The sequence below is a fragment of the Prionailurus bengalensis genome, chromosome C2 (genome assembly GCF_016509475.1).
Source record: "Prionailurus bengalensis isolate Pbe53 chromosome C2, Fcat_Pben_1.1_paternal_pri, whole genome shotgun sequence".
Lineage (NCBI taxonomy): Eukaryota > Metazoa > Chordata > Mammalia > Carnivora > Felidae > Prionailurus > Prionailurus bengalensis.
The window spans coordinates 110,287,454-110,305,224 of record NC_057350.1 but is presented as its reverse complement, the minus strand read 5'-3'; positions in this window follow the sequence as shown (position 1 = coordinate 110,305,224).

Below are 17,771 nucleotides of genomic sequence, written 5' to 3'. Positions count from 1 at the left end.
AGATGGAAAAATGAGTGAACAAAGCCCAGCCTGTGATATGCTGGAGCCAGCTATTGACAGCTGATGAGAGCTGATTTTTAAATTTTTATGAGTTTTGTGAGCTAGTTGATGTCATTTTGGAAGCTTGAGATCAACGAACACTACGCATCAGGGTTGGCTGGTTGGCTGATGGCTTGGTTGATTGCTTTTTCCCAGAGAGCCAGCTGTTCAACATTTACCAGCACACCATTGGCATAACCAAGGGCAACTCGTAACCTAATAAGTGAAACCAGGGTGGCCATCAAAAGTGACACAATCTAGGGGGCTTCTTGTATGTCTTAAATATAACTGATTTATGTATTTGTAACTTTTCCCACAGATGGCTATAATTTTCTTATTCTACAAACTCACAATTTTCCAATAGATGAATGTAAAGTATCTTGAGAAAGGGATGCCTTTCTCCAATTCACACAATGGCAACACATGAGTTAATGCCAATTCAAGGGAGTTAAGTCAGAATAATTATGATATGGGATTTAGTTATGGAAATGATAAGGGAGTTCAAATGAGAGGACTACATCCAGTTGCAATCATTTGCAAAGACTTTAGTAAGATGCATTATTAAGCTAGGTTTTAAATATGGACTGACTAGGTTTAAAGATTTTTAAAGGGAAAATAACAAGACAGGAATTTCAAGACAAGAGAACGACCTGAGTCAAAGTTGGTAGCTGGGACAGTTCTTCACAGAGCCAGTGGAGTTGTCTAAAATTAATCAGAAGCAAGTTCACTTCTCAAAGTAGTTTGGGGCCAAAATTATGGGAATCTAGAATTCCAATCCAAAAAGTTTAAATGCTCTAAGTGCCTTTGAAATTTAAAGCCTGATTTTTTGCCGAGAGAGGGGATTGTACTAACGTGAAACCAGACAGCTAGTAAACAGCACAAGAATTCATGCCTGTTTTCTTCACTACTGTACCTTTTGGGCTGGGTACAGCATCTGGTACTTTGTAGCACTCCAATTCTTTTTCTGTTTGGAGACCATGAGCCGAGTTTATGTCATTGTATTTAATTCTACCACCAAACACACCTGTCAAAATATTTTCAATATATTCCAACCAAGATAGTCTCCAACCATTTTTTTGAGTCATTTCATAAAGTGACTTTTATATCCTTTCCTCTGGCAAGACATTTTGCTAGATTAAAATTAACAGGTTAAAGTTCAGAGGCAAGACTAATGATGAGCAGACATAATTAGAATAGAAAATTGTGGCAAGGGGCGCCTGGGTGGCGCAGTCGGTTAAGTGTCCGACTTCAGCCAGGTCACGATCTCGCGGTCCTTGAGTTCGAGCCCCGCGTCAGGCTCTGGGCTGATGGCTCAGAGCCTGGAGCCTGTTTCCGATTCTGTGTCTCCCTCTCTCTCTGCCCCTCCCCCGTTCATGCTCTGTCTCTCTCTGTCCCAAAATAAATAAACGTTGAAAAAAAATTAAAAAAAAAAAAAAAAGAAAATTGTGGCAAAAGGCTAGACCAAGGGAGACTTTTTTAGAAATGTGGTTCTGATTCTGTTGTCGAGCCTTGAATCAGAAGCTGCAAATGGTACTCAGAAAGAGGTCAAGGCAACACAAAAGAAACAGTTGAGTAGAAGAGGGGAAAGGATATTTTACGTAATTTCAGCCTCAGGATCACCTGTTCCCTGAATAGAATATGCAGGGTACCGGGGTGGCTCAGTCAGTTGAGTGTCCAACTCTTGATTTCAGCTCAAGTGATGGTCCCAAGATCATGGGATGGAGCCCCACATCAGGCTCCACACTAAGTGTAAAGACTACTTTAGATTCTCTCTCTCCCCTTACCCCTCTCCCCTACTCACATGCTCTCTCTCTCTAAAGTAAAAATGAAAAGTGATGATCACCAAATTCTACCCCTGAAATCATTATTACACTATATGGTAACTAACTTGGAATTAAATAAAATTTAAAAATAAAAAAGTATTTTAACAATAATAAAAGTTCAAATTAAAAAAAAAAGAAAGTGTGCTATGTTGGAGCTGCTCCTTCCTATGAAAATCAGGGCAAATCAATGACAAAGTCCAAGGGCAGTGAGGCAGGAAGGCCTGGAGCTAGCTCTATTAGATAAGGCCACAAGCAGTAGATACAATAGATCAAGAACATTATTCATAAAGCAGGGAGAGATGGTAGAGAAAGCGTCACAATAAATGTCAGAAAACAGTTTCACTTTGTCTTAACTGCCATTCATTATGTAGGAACAAATTCCCGACCTTCTCAACTTCCTCCCAGATATTTCTGAGAGTCCTTTGGGGACCACATACATGTTCCATGTCATACCAAGTTCAGTACTCTTGATCACTCAAGAATTCCTTCCTCTTTGGCTCCAGTTTTCTGCAAAGATGTTCCTTATTAGTGCCAATTCCGAATGTGGTAGCTGTGCTCCAGCGCTCACAAAGGGCGCTACTGCTGCTAATCCCCACGAAAGGGAGAGCCACAGCTACCTATGCCCCGTGACACAGCTCTCAGAGTGCCAATGCCAGACACTGAGGACGCTGTCATCTGACCTGTGGGCTCTGTCTCTTATTACTGCCAAAGATTCCAGTGTAGAATCTTTCCATTGCATCAGCTACCATGTTATTGACACCTTGTGTTCCATATCCCACAAAGATTTTTATTTTTAAAGATTTTATTTTTATATAATTATCTAATATATAATATATAATAATATTCTAATATAATATGTAATATATAATATATATATTGCATGCTATAATTATAGAATATATGGTGCTATATAGTATAGAATACATATGTGTGTGTGTGTGTGTATATATATTGCTTTTATGTGCCTTGTTATTGCATACCTCTTGACCTAAGTTCAAATTAGTACTAGTGGCTGGGGCTCCTGGGTGGCTCAGTCAGTTAAGTGTCTGACTTCAGCTCAGGTGATGATCTCACATGATCTCACAGTTCGTGAGTTCAAGCCCCACACTGGGCTCTGTGTTGACAGTGTGGAGCCTGGAACCTGCTTCAAATTCTGTGTCTCCCTCTCTCTCTCTGCACCTCCCCCACTCGCTCTCTCTCTCTCTCTCTCTCTCAAAAATAAATAAATGTTAAGATTTAAAAAAAAAAAAAAAGACAAGTGGCCACATTCTCGGTGACAATGTACTGAGCTCAGAATCTCCTTTCTCCTAACCCAAACTTTTTAAAAAAAAATTCCAGTATACTATACTATAACATACAGTGTTATATTAGTTTCAGGTGTACGATATAGTAATTCAACATTTCCATAATTATCACTTGTACTTTTCACAAATGGGATCCTCAATCCCCATCAACTATTTCACCCATCCCCGCCCCCCTCCCCTCTGATAACCAATTTGTTTTCTATAGTGAAGAGTCTGTTTCTTTTTTCTTTCTCTCTCTTTTTTCTTCCTTTGCTCGTTTGTTTTGTTTAGTTTTTGCTAAACCAAACTTAAATCTCAATTCTCACTTCCCTTAGGATAATTATCTTCCATTAGGTTCCTCAGTTCACTGTAAACAAATTCTTGTTGAGCATAACCCACGCCTAGACAGGGCTGATACTCAGCTGGTAGGCACCTATATGAGTGTGCCCTGTGTTCACAACTGGCACCATTTCTAATTGGTTGGTAGAAATTATTTTGGACTTCCTAAATCCTAGTGTAAATACAGTGCAGGCTCACAAAATGGCACTTTAAATATATTGCAGGAAAGTGCATTTTCCATGGATTAGTTCCTTAATAGAAAAATGTAAGATTGCTGTATGATAATAAATGTATTCATTATTATTTCAAGGGGAGGCAATGCTTTTCCTCTGCAAGGAGGTTTACTATCGACTAGTACAGGATATGCCAAATAGATCCCTTCTGATACTGAAATGTAGCCTAATGTCCCAAAGTGGTTAGTCAGGTAAGAATAGCTGTGCCCCCGTGGCCACTGTCCTTTTTTTTCCTTTTTATAACAGAATTTCTTGAGTTTTGTGAGCACATGGCTACTCAGCTAGAAACTATATTTTCCAACCAGGGGTGGTTGGACACATAATTAAGTTTCAGCAAATAGAATGTGAACAGAAGCAGAGGGTACAACTTCTGGATCATATTATTTAAGGATATTACTTGCACTCCATAATACATCCTGGAGCATACAAATGTGCTGAGGAGCTAGTTTCGATGTGGGGTGGTAAAGTTACAAGATAGATAGACTCTGGGTCCCTGGGAAAGCTCACTCTGGGCCTATTCTGAACTACTGAATGAGAAAGAAATAAACTTCTATCTTGTTTGAGTCTGAGTTTGTTTTATGAGGAGGACGGGAGACTGTTACAGCAGCTTAATCTGTGTGCTAACAAATACAAGGAGTCATTATAAAGTCATCGGTCTCTGGAAGGAAGAAACAAAAGTTTAAATATCATACATGAATGGCCAGAGAAACTATATGATACAATCTCAGGGTCACACAGCCAATGTGAGATTAATTACTATCGAGAAGAATAACTGTGGACTTAAACTTTAGATTGTATATGCTACAAACCATATGATAGTATGGAAGCCAATCCTATTCAGAATTTATATGACAAAAGGGAATTATAGTAAAATAATCCAATACAGCTGGACAGTTTCCCTAGGTGTTCTTTGACCCATGACTGCTATCTGGCTCCTTCTAGCATTTTTACGCACCATCTTGGAATTCTTCACTTCCCACCAGATGGATTGGGGAGAACACAGAGATCTTGGAGAAATCACATAGAACACCCAGGCGTAAAAGTGAGAGCCACAATTTTCACTCACACTTTGTTGACCAGAACTAGTCACAAGACTGAGAAAGGAGTCTGAAAAAGACTCATTGTCATTCATGAGTCATGACATTCACAGTCACTTCTGCAGCAGCCATTTTGACTGCTTTGGAAAGCAACAGCCCTAAATGTATCAGTTATGATCTGTTGTCCCCTGAAACTCCCAATCTTCCACAGTTCTGTGAAATATGCCATGAAGTATAAAGGACTCAGAATAGTCCCTATTCTACAATATTGGCCCTAATTTTATCAAAGGTAAGAGGTTAAGGGCACCTGCATAGCTCAGTTAAGCATCCAACTCTTAATTTGGCTCAGGTCATGATCTCATTGTCGTGAGATAGAGCCCAGCATCAGGCTCCACACTGGGCATGGAGCCTGCTTAAGATTCTCTCTCTCCCTCTCTCTCTGCCTCTTCCTAGCTTGTTCTCTCCCTCTCTCTCTTCTCTCTCTCTGTCCTCTCTCTCTCCAAAAGAAATGTTAAGAGGTTAAAATATGTTTTCTCTTGCTCCTTTCACCCATTTTGCCCATCCCTCCACCCCATTCCCCTCTGGCAACCACCAGTTCTCCACATCTATGAGTTTTGTTTATTTTTTATTTGTTATTTTTATTTCTTTATTTTATTCGTTTATTTTTTATTTGTTCCATATTTAAGTGAAATCATATGGTATTTGTCTTTCTCTGTTTAACTTATTTCCCTTGGCAGAATACCATCATTTTGTCTCAAATGGCAAGATTTCATTCTTTTTATGGCTGAATAGTATTCTGTTTTATACACATATACCACATCTTTATCCACTCATCCATTGATGGACATTTAGGTTGTTTCCATAGCTTGGCTATTGTAAATAAGGCCTGCAATAAATATAGGGGTGCATATATATTTTTTTGAATTAATATTTCTTTCTTTCTTTCTTTCTTTCTTCCCTTCTTTCTTTTCTTTTTTTATAAATACACAGAGGTGGAATTGCTAGATCATATGCTAGTTCTCTTTTTAATTGTTTTGAGGAATCCCCATACTGTTTTCCACAGGGCTGCAGCAATTTACATTCTCACCAACAATGCATGAGGGTTCCCTTTTCTTCACACATCAACACTTGTAATTTCTTGTGTTTTTTTTTTACAATAGCCATTCTAACAGGTGTGAGGTAATATCTCATTATGGTTTTGATTTGCATTTCCCTGATGACTAGTGATGTTGAGTGTCTTTTCATGTACTTATTGGATATTTGTATGTCTTTTCTGAAAAAAATGTCCATTCAGATCCTGAGTTTTCTAAATATAAAATCATATCATCTGCAAATAGTGACCATTTTATTTCCTCCTTTCCAATTTTGATGGCTTTTATTTCCTTTTCCTGCTTCATTTCTGTGGCTAGGACTTCCACACTGTGTCAAACAGAAGTGGAAAGAGTGGGCATTCTTGTCTTGTTCCTGATCATAAAGGAAAAGTTTTCAGGTTTTCACTGTTGAGTATGATGTTAGCAGTGGGTTTATCACATATGGCCTTTGTAATATGTTGAGGTACTTTCTATCAACACCCACTTTGTTGTGAGTTTTTATCATAAATGAATGTTGAATCTTGTCAATTTCTCTACATCTGTTGAAATGATCATATGATTTTAATCCTTCATTTGGTTAATGTAGTTTATCACATTAATTGATCATAAATCCTGCTGGCCTCCAGACCAGGTGATCTGAAGGTGGTCCCTTGGACACAGTTGCAAAAATTCGGGTTCCTCTCCTTTCTGAGAAGTACTGACAAACTGCAGTGAGGCCAAGGGACAGCAAAGATGATGTCTCCTGGCCTATGTTCCTTAGGAATACCTCCAGAGCTCGATATGTGTGACAAACCTGATGTCTGCCTCTCAGGCTGAAGCTCCGGGACAAGTAAGTAGGCCTTTTTCACAGGAAAACTGAGGTGTGTTTCCATTTGCTGTCTACCCAGTGCTCTGGAGATGGTAGCCTGCTCAGAACTGTATCTCTGATTATTTCAGACACATGAGGCCCAGAAACACCATTCTACCAGCCACCAGAGTCAGGCACACAAGGTGCATCTTCCTGTGTAAGCTGCACACACCCACTGGCTTTGGTGAGACTGTGGGAATGGCTAGGGATGGGGCATTGGCCCATTAGCTTCCGCTGGGCTGTGGGAGCCATGCAGGGACAAAACCAAGGCATTTTAAAAGCTTCCTAGACTTTGAATATTCTTACTTTTGGAAGTTCTACCCTACTTCATATCAAACATATTGAAATATATTTAGATTTCACATGAAATATAATTTATGTGAGTTTACATGAGTTTCATATTTTGGACCCAAAAACATTTTTCAAGCCTAAAATATTTTATTGACCTTAACGTTGTATTGATAGAGTATTGGTCCTCCAAAGAATCATTCTCCAAATTCTCACAAAAGAAATTTCAGTGTGGCTCTGTGGGTTCCATCATACAAAGATCCTATGGAATGGAACATATATTAAAACACTCTATTCTTTAAACATAGTGACCATACATGTTACTACACTCACTTGGGAAACCAAAGAAGCTGGAATAGGATTGGCAGATGAGGGTAACCTAACATGATGAGGTGGCCAAGAGCTATTCAAGCAATGTGGGTCAGCAGACTTGATGGTTCTTTAGTGTTCTCAGAATGTGATTGTGGGAACAAGTTAGGCATATTTAAATGGGTCTAGAGATTTAGTTTTATGTGGAAACATTATTTACACTAGTTGAGGTACAAGTAAATGGGAATTCAATACCTTAAAAATTACATGGGTTGCCAAACTAATTGGTCTCTGATCCAAAGAAATTCAGTGGGTTGAACCCTTTCTACAAAAAGTTAGGGAGATCACTCAATCAGTATTTCACACTGTCTTCCATTAGCTCCCTACAGAGAATTGTTTCTAAAGTATATGTATCTGCTCTATTACCCAGAAGGGCAATCCAGACATAGACACTACTGAGGTATTTGTGAAAAGAACAGCACTTCTTCCAAAGGACTTTATGCCCAAAGATCCTTTGACCCTGAGTAGAGAGGAGGAAAACACCTGGCCCATTAAGCCATACTCAGCCCAGCCAGGCAAGTACCAACCTATACTTCTCACGTTTTAGGATTCCAGGTCTTCCTTGATAAGTCATGTAGGGGTCAGTGCAGATAAACTGGGCCAGTGAAGACTTTGTCAACCCAAGAAATTTTTAATAGACTTGCCAATATGTTATGCAACAGTCAAAATAAAACAACATTTGTGGCAACATAGATTTCCAAAATGTCTATCACCACAGGTTGACCTGGTAGCTAATAAGGTTATTTATTACTTGGTTCTATTGAGGAAAGACAGAGACTATTTCTTTCTTGGAACTAATAAAACTAGGTCTGTCTGCAATAAATTCCTATAAGATACTAGCTTCATTAGGAAATATAAAACTAACATAATCATTCTTTTGTTTAAATGTCTGTGTCTTATGCACCACGAAAAACAAATTTAGAATTATTTGGCATTCCCAGCCTTGATCATTATGAGATAACTTCTTTTTAAATCCAAGATTACAAATAAAGTTGTCATGTAAGGCCAGTAGTGAAAAATAGTGAAAAATATTTTAAAACCATGCCTCATTCTGAAATCAACTGGCTTTGGCAGGAATCTAACTAATTAAAACCTATTTTGTAATTTGAAACTGGGCCAAGCCATTAAAGATAGCCTATACAAAACAGTCCAGGCTAATAAAGAAGGAACTCGAAAATTAGGATGAACCCAAAATGAGCAGAGCAGCTGCCTAACACCTGGTCATTAATGAAAATCAAAATCAAATGGTAAGAATAGCTAGAGGAATGGTTGGAAGACATGGTAATAAACCATGTCAAGATGACTCTTTACAGAAAAAAAAAGAAGGATCACTGCAAGGAGATGAAAAAAATTCTAGTTTCCCAAGGTAATGAATTCTATTTCAAATAATCCAAGCTTAAACCACAGAGCATCTGGGCACCAACCAACAACTCAATTTTGATAGAAGTGAGGGAAAGCAAAGCAGAAAATCCATGTCCCATTTATGCATATCAAAAGAGAAATTGACAATTAGAACTTCAAAATGAATACAAATTAAAATTATTGCTGTGTCTTGTTAACAACTCCAAAAGGAAAGGGAGCAGGACTGGAGGTAAGGAAACCTGTCACGAAGGAGGCTGTGACCTTGGGCAAGCGACCTAGTCTCTAAATGCTTCAATTCCTCCTCTATTTTTTTTAAAGATTATTTATTTTGAGAGAGAGAGAGAGAAATAGGAGAGAGGGAAAGAGAGAGAATCCTAAGCAGGCTCCACACTGCCAGTGAGAAGCCCGATGTAGGGCTTGAACTCACAAACCATGAGATCATGACCTGAGCTGAAATCAAGAGTCAGATGCTCAATCAACTGAGCCACCCAGGCACCCCACTTCAATTTTTCTTCTAAATTGAGGGAGTTGGATAGATGATGTCTAAAATCTAACATTGCATGTCATTGAAACTTGAGAAGTCTCCACGTGACTAAATAAGGGGAATGGTACCTAACTATGAACAATAAGAAACAGAGCCCAAGGGAAGCCCATGCTTGCTTTCTTATTGTTGAATGAGGCCCATTGTAACTAGATTCAAAGTTCTCTACTCATTTCCTTGATAAGACATTGTTTCTTGGGTCTTTGTTTCCCTTCCATCAGGAATGTTCTGAGGCATAAGTGAAGTTCTTGGAGGCTTACCCTTCTCACCCATAACTTTCCTCAGTACCCTCCCTACAGCCAGCCCTCACATACAGACCATGCATGGCAGACGCTTCCAGAAACACAGGCTTCCCATGGGAGAAAAAGGCAAGTTTTCTGAAGGCAGACACCTGGCTCAATCACAATTCCTGGCACCGGGGAGGAGCTTAGTAAATACCAGGTAAATGCCTCTCATCCTTTTAGATATAACAAACCCACCTGATCTTAGACCATTCCCTCAAGCCCCTGCTGGCTCATCTGAGAAATAGCCCCCTCAAGAGTTATTAGATGCTAATGTGTTCGTATGACAATCTCCCAGTAGACAGAAAAGTTATTTTTTTTTCAATTTGAGAGAGAGAGAGAGAGAGAGAGAGAACTTGAGTGAGGGAGAGGGGCAGTGGGAGAGAGAGACAGAGAGAGAGAGAGAGAGAGAGAGAGAGAGAATCTTATGTAGGCTCCACACTCTCCTCAGAGTCCAACATGATTGTGAGATCATGACCCGAGCTAAAATCAAGAGTCTGTAACTCAACCAACTGAGCCACCCAGGCACCCCAAGGAAAGCATTTTAAAAGAACTGCTGAAACTATATGTCTTAACCCTAATGCTTAACCCATGAGTCAGAATGGGAGACAGAAGAGTTCAAAATCCTTCAATTTTTGCAATGCATATGCCGCTTCATCCTTCGTTCACTTTTCTTAAAAAGTTGCAATATGATGCTCCAAAATTTTCACTTATTGAAAGCCACTAGTATGAGCAATTTTAGGACCTCAAGGATAGAGGGAAAGAGCATTGAAAATGGAGTAAGGAGAAGGAAAGACCTATTTTTGAGCTCTGCTAAATTTTAGGTACAGTTCTGGGTACTTTACATAGAGTGTCTCACTTAACCCTCAAGCTATTAGATCTTCCATCTACAAACAAGGAAAGAGAGGCTTGCAGAAGCTGGTTTGCTTATACGGGATTACTGAGCTGGAAAAATGGCAGAGCCAGGACTTAAATCCAGCCCTTTTTTTTTTTTGACTATTTATCTCTTTCCGAAAAACCCTTCCATTTGTGTTTGGTTCAGGTATTAGACAGTAATCAAAGGAATCACAGTGAATCTCTATTCTCATAGCTTGTGAAGTGTTCTGTCTCTCCCCACCAATCCTTGCACTTGGCCTCTTCAGGGCCCAGCTCAATGCTTCAAAGAAATTTCAGTTTCTTATTCATCCTCCCTTACAGCCATCACTGACAATGTTATGCCACCATGATGGGCCGAACTGTGTCTCCCAAAGATATTGAAGCCCTAACCCATAGTGCCTGTGAATGGGACCTCATTTGGAAATAGGGCCTTTGCTGATGATCAAGTTAAGATGGGTTTATTAGGGTGGGCCCTAATCCAATATGGATGGTGTCCTTAGAAGGGAAATTTGGACACCAAGAGCAAACACACACACAAGGAGAAAGCCACACGAAGATGAAGCCAGAGATGCTGGTGAGGCCTCTATGAGGCAGGAACACCAACATTTGTCAGTAATCCACCAGAAGCCAGGAGAGAGGCATGGAGCGCATTCTCAGAAGTAACTAAGCTTAATCTTGATTTTGGACTTCTAGCCTCCAAAACTGTGAAAGAATAAATTTCTGTTGCTTAAGCTACACTACTGTGGTACTTTTTATGCATGTCCCAGGAAACTAAGACAGTAAACGCTAAGAGTATATAGGGCAACAAGAGAACAGCTGCAAATTATATAACACAAAATTATTCAGAAAAATCAAATAAAAATTCAGAGGGCAAAAGTACTGCAATATTTGATCAATATGTATCAAATGTATTTATTCTACTCTGATCATTACAGTATTCAGAAAATGAGGCCATCAGATGTAACCAAGTATTTTAATTACGTTAATTGCTCACAAAAAAAAAAAAAAAAAAGCTTTTAGTCTGGTAAGTACTTTCAGTGCCTCCTAGAACTGTATTTCTGCAAGATTCGTGCATGTGAAATTGACAAACGTGTTTTCAATTCCCAGAGGAAATTGATAGTGCCCAGAAACTGGAGGAATTGATAGTGCCCAGAAACTGGAGGATATTTAACCATTGAAACTCAGTCACAAATTTCAGCTAAGTAGCAGGCAGGTTAGGATTTTGAAAACCTGGGGAATGAACAGCAACAGGCAAGGATACACTTCATAGATACCTTTTCCTAGAACATTTTGGAGTAGTCTCCAGCAACCCAACTCAGACCATACTTTCATATGCATTTCTAGTTTGCTTTAAAGTGAAAAGGGAGGGGCGCCTGGGTGGCGCAGTCGGTTAAGCGTCTGGCTTCAGCCAGGTCACGATCTCGCGGTCCGTGAGTTCGAGCCCCGCGGTCCGTGAGTTCGAGCCCCGCGTCGGGCTCTGGGCTGATGGCTCAGAGCCTGGAGCCTGTTTCCGATTCTGTGTCTCCCTCTCTCTCTGCCCCTCCCCCGTTCATGCTCTGTCTCTCTCTGTCCCAAAAATAAATAAACGTTGAAAAAAAAATTAAAAAAAAAAAATAAAGTGAAAAGGGAATAGAATTCAAAAAACCCAGAAAGCAAGATTGTATTTTAGTGGACCCAATTCAATTTGCTGGCAAACATGGAAATTCATTTGCGAATTGGAAAATCGTCACAGATTTAAGATAACCATGCTTATATTGTATATCAAATGAGGTTAATTGGCACCAAGAAAAAGCAACCTTAAAAATAGGTTATATAGATCAGCACATTCTGTATTTTTCTATGCCTTATTTCTCTTCAGCTGCCAATCACCACATTTCTTCCACTTCCAGATCATGAGAATGCATCATTCAAGAAACTGGTTAAAAGTTTACAGAGCAACTATTAATTTTTTCATTATTTTAACAAATATTTATTCTGCTTACAGAGTGAGCCAGGCACTGTGCTTGGATTCAGTGGTAAACAGAACAGATACAATCTCTGCCCTCAGAAAAGGCACACTTAAGCTTGTTTCTAAACTTGCATTTGGTGCAAAGGGAGTGAATAGAAATGTAGTTACCACAAGAAATTTATGGCGTGTTGTGATGACTCCACCTAGTAAGATCTCTCAAACAGCAGTACAATGTACAACACAGGATTAAGAGTCCAGTAGGTGACATTAACAATCATGCTGAGTTACATGAAGAAAATTATTGCTTGTCACAGACACACATTGCTTTTCTGCCTAGAACTCCCCTTCTTCTATGAATGGTCTCAGTCCCCATTTCATATCCATGATTGCAGCCGAGGCATCCATGTTTCAATGGGATCCTGCCCCCCAGGGAAAATACCTACCGCCTATAATCGTCTATAATCTAAAATGCACTATGATAACTGCTATAATTGAGGTGAAACCCAGCCAAGGCTTTGCTGTCCCTTGAGATACAGAGAAGACTGACTTAAATCCCCATTTTTGTCCTGTAACTCGTAACACCTTCAATTTCCACATTCTGCTCTGCTGTCTTATTTTTTACTCTATCTTGTGAATGTACCTTTATTTCTACCACTTTCAAACCAATTGTGCCTCCCCAAAATAAATAAAATAAAATAAAACCAACATTCATGAGGCTTTTAAACATGTGGCATACTTCACTGAAATCTTTAGAAATACCACAGAGTGATATAACAACCTAAAATAGAATACCAAAGTCCCTATCCTGACCCTTTAGATTACTCCACCATGTTACTCAGCCATTTCCTACCCGTTTCTCACACACAGAGGTTGGGCTACTTATTATTTTTTTTTCCAGATCTTTTGCTCTCCTTTTACCTGTTTGGGCATTGTCAAGACCTTATCCTACCCAAAGGCATCTCCTTCCCTAAGAAGAATACTGTCAGCTGTTAACTGGATTTTTTTTTAAATCTCCACTACAGACTATTAACGAAGTACTTTCGAAAAACATAAAAAGGACACAGTCATTTAGAGAAGACTTACATGAGGAGGTGACATTTAGTTGGGTTTTAAAGAATCAGCAAATTTCCTCAAGCCAAAAATGAGATGAAGGGCATGCTGAGTTGAGGGTATTACATGAGAAGGGATACAAAAATGTAAGAATGCAGAGTAGAGTCCAGAAGCCTGAAGTGAAATCCCATGTAACTCACTAGTAGAATTCCAAGTCAGATTGCAAAGGTGCCTTGTGAGGGAGAGACAGGATCTTGAAAGACGGTTTGTGGAAGTAAGGCTTTATCTTGGCTCCCCAAAAGGTTTTGCTCTTCATGACATGAGTAATCTGTGTTTCTTTTTTTTTTTAATTTTTTTTTAACATTTTATTTATTTTTGAGACAGAGAGAGACAGAGCATGAACGGGGGAGGGTCAGAGAAAGAGGGAGACACAGAATCTGAAACAGGCTCCAGGCTCTGAGCTGTCAGCACAGAGCCCGACGTGGGGCTCGAACCCACAGACCACGAGATCATGACCTGAGCCGAAGTCAGATGCTTAACCGACTGAGCCACCCAGGCCCCCTGAGTAATCTGTGTTTCAAGATATCAGCTCCAGAAATTAGTTTGTGCCAATTCGACAACACATGTTAGGTATTCACTATGTGAGAGATGACTAAAAATTGGTGATACAAGATGAATAAATGCTCCAAATGCTAATATACTGAGAAGAATTTAGTGCCAAGATTCCTATGCAGTGTGTTAGAACACACACCATCCACATCTGTGCGTGCATCAAAATATTGAGCTTTTTAAAATTTTAATTCCGCTTAGTTAACATACAGTGTTATATTAGTTTCAGGTGTACAATAGTGATTCAGTAATTCCATACATTACCCAGTGCTCATCATGATGAGTTTCGTCTTAATCTCCTTCACCTATTTTGCCCATACCCCACATCCATCTCCCCTCCTGGTAACTAACCATCAGTTTGTTCCGTTACACAGTTAAGAGTCTGCTTTGTCGTTTGTCTCTTTTTTCCTTTGCTTGTTTGTTTTTGTTTCTTAAATTACACATGTAAGTGAAATCATATGGTATTTGGCTTTTTCTGACTGGCTGATTTCACTTTTCATTATACTCTCTAGCTCCATCCATGTTGTTGTAAATGGAAAGATTTCATCCTTTTCTATAGCTGAGTAATATTCCATTGTGTATATATGCCACATCTTCATTATCTATTCATCTATCAATGGACATTTGAGCTGTTTCCATAATTTTGCTATTGTAAATAGTGCTGCAATAAACATAGGGGTGCTTGTATCCTTTTGAATTAGTGTTTTTGTGTTCTTTGGGTTAACACCCAATAGTAGAATTACTAGATCATATGGTAGTTTTACTTGCAATTTTTTGAGGAACTTCCATACTGTCTACTACTGTGGCTGCATCAGTTTGCATTCCTACTCACAGCGTTCCTTTATTCTCCACAATCTCACCAACACTTGTTGTTTTTTGTGTTTTTGATTTTAGTTATTCTGATAGCTGTGCAGGGGTATCTCATGGTAGTTTTGATTTGCATTTCCCTAGTGATGATTGATGTTGAGCATCTTTTCATGTGTCAGTTGGCTATCTGGATGTCTTCTTTAAAGAAATGTCTGTTCATATCTTCGGTCCATTTTTTAATTGGATTATTCGGTTTCTTCAGTCTTGAGTTGTATAAGTTCTTTATGTATTTTGGATGCTAACTCTTTATTGGGTATGTTGTTTGTAAATATCTTCTTCCATTCAGTATATTGTTTATTGTTATAGTTTTGTTGGTTGTTTACTTTGCTGTGCAGAAGCTTTTTATTTTGATGTAATCCCAATAGTTTATTTTTGCTTTTGTTTCCTTTGCCTTAGGAGATACATCTAGAAAAATGTTACTACAGCCAATATCAGAGAAATTACTGCCTGTGTTCTCTTCTAGGATTTTTATGGTTTCAGCTCTCACAGTTAGGTCCTAAATCTATTTTGAATTTGTGTGTATGGTGTAAGAAAGTGGTCCAGTTTAATTCTTTAGTATGTAGCTGTCCAGTTTTCCCACCACTTGAAGAGAATATCTTTTTTTCCCATTGAATATTCCTTCCTCCTTTGTCAAAGATTAATTGACCATATAATCATGGGTTCATTTCTGGGCTTGATATTTTGTTTCATTTATCTATGTGCCAGTACCATACTGTTTTGGTTCTTACAGCTCTGTAGTATATTTTGAAATCTGGGTTTGTGACACCTCCAGTTTTGTTCTTTTTCAAGATTGCTTTGACTATTTGGGGACTTTTGTGGTTCCAGACAAATTTTAGAATTATTAATTCCAGTTCTATGGGAAAAAATGTAGATAGGGATTGCATTAAATCTGTAGATGGCTTTGTTAAAGTATGGATATTTTCAACAGTATTAATTTTTCTAATTCATGAGTACAGAATATCTTTCCATTTGTGTCATCTTCAATTTCTTTCATTGATGTTTTATAGTTTTCAGAGTACAAGTCTTTCTCTTTCTTGGTTAAGTGTATTCCTAGCTATTTTATTACTTTTAGTGCAATTATAAATGGGATTGTTATCTTAATTTCTTTCTGCTACTTCATTATTAGTGTATAGAAATGCTACAGATTTCTGTATATTGATTTTGTATCCTGTGACCATACTGAATTCATGTATCATTTCTAGTAGTTTCTTGGTGGAGTCTTTAGGGTTTTCCATATATAGTGTCATATCATTTGCAAATAGTGAGAGTTTTACTTCTTCCCTACCAATTTGGATGCCTTTTATTCCTTTTTCTTGTCTGATTGCCATGACTAGGACTTCCAGTACTATATTGAATAAAAGTGGTGACAGTGGACATCCTTGTCTTGTTCCTGACTTTAAACAAAAAGTTCTGTTCTTCACAATTGAGTATGATGTTAGCTGTGGGTTTTTCATATATGGCCTTTATTATGTTGAGGTATGATCCCTCTGACTCTGCTTTGTTGACTTTTTTTTTATCATGAATGGATGTTGTATTTTGCCAAATGCTTTTTCTGCATCTGTTGATCAAATAGTTTTAATCTTTTCTCTTATAGATAGGATATAACATTTTGATTGGTTTGCAAATATTGAACCACCCCTGCATGCTAGAAATAAATCCCACTTGATAATGGTTGAATTATTTTTTTAATGTATTGTTGGATTCAGCTTGCTAGTATTTTGTTGAGAATTTTTGCATCTATATTCATCAGAGATATAGACCTGTAGTTCGCTTTTTTTGTCATGTCCATCTCTGGGTTTGGTATCAGGGTAATGCTGGCCTCATAGAATTAATTTGGAAGTTTTCCTTCCTCTTCTATTTTTTGAATAGTTTGAGAAGAATAGGTATTAACTGTTCTTTAAATGTTTGGTAGAATTCCCCTGGGAAGCCATCTTATCCTGGAGTTTTGTTTGTCAGGAGGTTTTTTTTTTATTAATGATTCAGTTTCATTGCTCAGAATTGTTCTGTCCAAAGCAAAATATTAATCTTTTCAGTCTTGGGAGCATGTAGGAGGAAACTGAGATAGTCAGAATCTCTACCCAATTTTCTCAAACCGTAAGCAAACTTCTCCCTTGATATCAGGGTACTGTGGGTCCCATCCTGTAGAAATGGCAGGAAGCACTAGAAGAGGATCAGGACACTGTTGCAGAGGCCAAAGTGAGCTGGATGAGAGTGTGGCTGTGGTGATGGTAAAGAGCACATGAACTTGGGAGCTATTTATGAGGTAGAGTTAACAGGTGTTGGTAATCGAGTTTTTGTGGGAGGTGAAGATGGGCAACAATGGATTCTGCTGGAAGATTGTTCACACGGGGGGAACTTCTGTAATGAGACATCCACCAAAGAGGAGTAGATGCAAGTTTGGAGAATTGAAAATAGTTTGACCCAGTCCTTGGGGGACAGATTTTATAGCTAAGAAGTGCTGAAAAGTTCTAAATTTCAATTATTTGTTTTCTGCTATATCTCTAAATTTTCCCTATTTGAACACCCCAAAATATGAACAGAATCTTAACAATGGGAAGAAATGGGATACATATAGGGCTTTTGGGGTCTGAGGTCAAATGGTTTAAGACATATCTTTCAAGATAGGGAACAGACTGGGGTTCAGCAAATTTTGTGACACAGTGGTTTAGAATCAGTGAACCCAACAAGGCAAGGGTCTTGAAGTAAGCCTTGATATATAAACAGCTGTTTGTAAGTTTGCCCCACTGAGCAGATAGGGCTATCTCCAATTAATAATTTGTAGGAATTTTCTGAAGCAAATAGTAAAGTTATATATTGGTTTCTATTATTGGTTTATTTGTTTGCCAGGCAAAGCTTTTCTGGAGTAAACAACAAAATCATGTTGACTT